This window comes from Aplysia californica, unplaced genomic scaffold, assembly GCF_000002075.1.
Source record: "Aplysia californica isolate F4 #8 unplaced genomic scaffold, AplCal3.0 scaffold00063, whole genome shotgun sequence".
NCBI lineage: Eukaryota > Metazoa > Mollusca > Gastropoda > Aplysiida > Aplysiidae > Aplysia > Aplysia californica.
This window is the reverse complement of record NW_004797333.1, coordinates 913748-918433: the sequence shown is the minus strand read 5'-3', so window position 1 is coordinate 918433 and position 4686 is coordinate 913748.

Genomic DNA, 4686 nt, shown 5'->3' with positions numbered 1-4686 from the left:
GGGGGGAGATGGGGGGGTGAGAATAAAAGTATCCTGTTAGATATTATCATAATCTGAGGAAACATAGTTTATCATTATTATCTTCACCGTCACCATCATCACAACTCTAATCCTGGCCTAGTAACCATGACTGCTATCTTTCTTAAAAAGGTGAAAAACAAATGTACGAGAGAGTATGCCTAATGAATTTTGCTCAAGAATAAAAAAGAACCAGTTAACTCACTATGTTTTCGACTGTAGTTTTTCAAAAAGACGATCATCATCACAACTACCACCACCTATACCACCCATATCCCTTACTCCCAAATATAAACCTGGCAAGCCTCTTTCTCAAAACCCTTTTTTTTTCCAGATAATGTTAACTTAGCTTATCATACGGCTCCTTGAATAATCTCCCCACCAGACCTGTAGCAATATTCAGCTGACACTGGAATTCATGAAATCTAGTTCTATTATCCAAATCCTCCTCATCGACACTTTTCCTGAGCCCAAACAGTTTCCAAAGTTAACCTAGCCACCGAGGCCACGCAGTATACAGAGATAATGATGTCCGTCTCAGGAGCTACCGCTGTTTACGAGTACAATCGATCCTCGTTGTCTTGTCTTGTATGGGCTGCCATGTGGCTTCGCGACCGGAAGTAAATAGAACCACGGCATCCCCCCCCCCCCTTTATTTAGAGGGAGTGGGAGAGGTTGTGTATACGTGTGGGGGGGGGGGGGGGGGGGGGGGGGAGGGGGGGGTTGGGGCGATATTACGCCAACAGTTGGATGAAGCGCCACCTTATATGTACCTCAAAATATTATGAGCTTGCTATTCTAAATATGTCTGAATAAAATAACAAGATGAAACTGTGACCGGAACTAGATGAAGAGAAAAATATAGGCCTATTTTTTTCTACCTTCTGTTCCCTTTTTTTTTTTTGTTTCAGCTGAGATGGTGACGAGGCAATTTTCACATTCAAACGTTTTAAAAACTGCCTACATGACGTTTGTTTCTACGACGAGACTTCTTTGAATGCATTCTTTTTGTGGGGAGACAAAGTTCAAGGATTGTGACAACTGTAACACCAGTGATGATATGGGTGATGTTGTAGACAGTCGTGGGGGTTGGGAGGAATTTAATGCTTGTGCCATAATGTAAAAGAGTAATGACTTTTTCTTAAGGCGAGTATTCAGAAAAATGTAATACACGGGAAGGCATCCAATATTTCTAAGTAAAATTATATCAAATCTCAAATCTATGAACTTCACATATTAATAATATTAGAGTGAAGCGTTTTCATTTTTGACACTGGAGTCTATTTATTTTTTTCTGTATTCCTTTAGCAGGTGTCTTTCTTCTCAGATTTTCTTTTTCCTTTACTTAATTCCCAAACCAGATACCCCAACTAGTATATTCCAAGACGTATCGTCTTTATACGACATTTTGTGACGTCCCGTTGAGTTAGTGATGCCCGATCCAAAAGATTTACGCTTGAAGCCACTACCTGTTGAGCTAGATAAAGTTTGCTTTTGAAAACATTAATTCCATTGTTGGCTCAGGTTATTTTCTCCCAGATTATTTTCATTGTAAAAGGTCTGTCTAACTGGTTCTTACCTTTGTGCACCATAACTTGATTGATTAGAACAAAGGTCGGCAACCTCTGGCCTTTAGGCCGATTCCGGACTAATGAGGATATCCGTCTGGTCTAACGCCTCTTTACTTATTTATAATAACGTCCAGCCTAATGGGCTTTACCGCTACTATCGCATACATCGTTTAACTCGGGAGTAGGAGGTCAGCAGATCCTACTGCACCGTCCACTAAGAAGTGTTGCAAGACAACAGGAATTAATAATGGTATGCCTCCTGTAGTTAAACCAGTCAACACCGTTCTTGCTCGTGCCTACAACCATTGCATCTTCAAACGAATGTGCCAAACTGCAGGTGCCGACTATGGCGATCTACTCTATCACGCTGAGGTTGTGACAACGTCTTAAAGCGTGTCTTTGCCCTTTGTTCGCAATCTCACTCCCAGGAGCTGAAGATCGCCAGCAGTACCTTTGATTATTCGAATGTCGTCCAGCCGGAGCTTATTGAGTTGCAAGCTTTGGAATATCTAAGTCCAAGTCCTCTCCCACTATAACTGACTTTTATTGTCAATTGCCTCTCTCAAAGTTTCCTGTGTAGTCTGCCCGTGCTCAGCGTGTAATTTCAATGATCAGCAGCACTGACTCCTGGACCTGTCAACAGGTTTTTTTCAAAGATGGAGTATTGTTGAACTCGGGTCACTGACGGTCCCTTCAAAGCCATTAACTTCTTAACCCTGATTCTTTAAAGAACCTGAAGTTGCGAATGTCTCGAAGAACATGGAACTTTAGCTTTCCTTTTATACGTATAAAGACGATATTACATGTGATACTGGTGTTTATAATTTAGAAGTCATGACGGAGAATGTTTTCGTCTGCGAAAGTACTACCGAGAGTATGGAAGTGTTTTTTTATTTATGTAATTTATGTCATATATATATATATATATATATATATATATATATATATATATATAAAATATATATATATATATATATATATATATATATATAAAATATATATACATGTATATATATATATAGAGAGAGAGAGAGGCAGACAGACAGACAGACAGACAGACAGTCAGACAGACAGACAGACAGGCAGACAGACAGATAGACAGACAGACAGAGACAGAGACAGAGAGAGAAACAAACACATTGAGAGAAAGGGGAAGGCGGATTACATGCTTTTTGGGGTAGAATTTTCTTTTTTGTTAATCATGGTCAAATACATGTATGTAGAATATATGATTAAAAGTTGTCTTTTGTTATTACCACCACTATTTACTAAGTCTTTAAAGCAGCACAATTGCTTGAGATCGTATAGTTGTTTCCCAACGGAACCAGTTTGAATCCGAGAGGGAAGCACACTGTTCTAAAACGTCGTAGTAATTTTCCTCAGTCCTTTCTCCTGGGTTTGTTTGTTTGTTGTTGTTTTTTTTCTAGGTGACCTCCGTTGGTGCATTCCTACCTTTTTCTATTTCCTTCTTCTAGCCTTTCTCTCTCTTCCTTTGAAAATATTTCGGGCCGTTTCCCTCCTCCAAGTTTTTTATTTTTTTATTTTTACAGAAAACTGCATAACAGCGCATGACTTGGTTTCGTGTTGACTCTTGCAGGCAGCGGGATTCCTGAAAATTTTTCTCTGAGCCAGCATTCACGACTCTCTGATACTCGCTCAGCCCTTCTTAAGCTGCATGACTTGAAAAACGTAAGTGACGCTTCTTAAATAACTGAGCTGCTTCTTCAACAGGCGTCAAGTGCCTCAAGCAAGGGTACTTGAGCAAGCATGGTTGTCTGTGCTTGTGAAAGTGCATGTTCCTCTTTCTTACCAACAAACAGTTGTCGTCGTTTAACCATAAGATACTACAGTGGTAAACAAAATTCTGTAAAAGAATACCTTCTGTTAGTTTCGACCTTGAGACAGTCTCATACCCACTGGCAGTTCAAATACTATACTCGTACATCTATTTCGAGAGTTTTATTACTTCCTGGAACACGACATTTTAACTTGAACCCAGCGCGTTTCTACCTAGCCCCCCTTCAGTCACCTCGTTTGTCAGCTTGATTCCTTCGCGCCCCCAACAGGACTCAAGATAATTGTATTTGCAATAAACAGAACTCAATGTTTTGAAATGTTTCATTTTCTAGTATTTTTGTCGTCTTCTCCTGGAAAGTTTCTCCTGTATTAAAGAGTAGGTATTTCTCTCTGATGCACCTCTTTATCTGTTACAGTATTGAATGAAGTTCAAATCTGGGAAAACTGGTGCATCCGTCCAAGACACCACACTTAACAACGGTACTCTGGGAAGACGCTCGCTGTTCCTCTTGTCTCTTGTTCTTAGTTTTGTCTTACCTGATAACGGGATGGGCCATTTGTCGGCGCTGCGAAGCGGGGAACAATTATTTCCCTTTATGCAGGCTGCTCGGTCAGTGGAGCAAAGGTTTTGCCTCACCTCATTTCACCTGCAGGTAGAGAACAACTATGCCTCGAAATTGGGGAATCGCTGGCAAACATATTGTGGGAAAGCTCAAAATGTACGGAACGATCCTGTTTGTATCTCTTTTGGGTTGGGTTTTTTTCGCTCGTGTGCACATACACGATGTTATGCAACCCATTTATTAAATCGTTAAGATACAAGAAGCCTAAACTATGTTACCACGTTTTTTATTACCTGATTTGTTTTTTAATCTCAAGAATTTAACCTTTCTTAAACTTTATTATTTTATCATTACAAGATAGGCGTCAACGTCAATAATCAGAAAATGATTTTTATCTTTTAAATTAGCCCGTGGTTTTTTTCCCAAAAGAGCTGACGTTACGTTATCTCCTATCATTGCGGAGACGTTGTATTAGCAGGTTGAAAGAATATCAAAAACGTAACATTATGCACACACTTCCTGATCAAATGAAGGGGCATGGTCAAGACTGGCCAATGACCTCTGCCAGACACATTACGTGCTTCCTTCCTGAGCCCTCTTGAGACCAACATGGCAAGTTTCCTCGCCGGGGGTACGACACCACGACACCTTTGTGGTGTTGTGAGGAGTGATTAGCCACCGGCGGGAGGACTTCAGCCACCCTCAGATCAGCCGTTCTCTCTCTCTCTCTCTCTCTC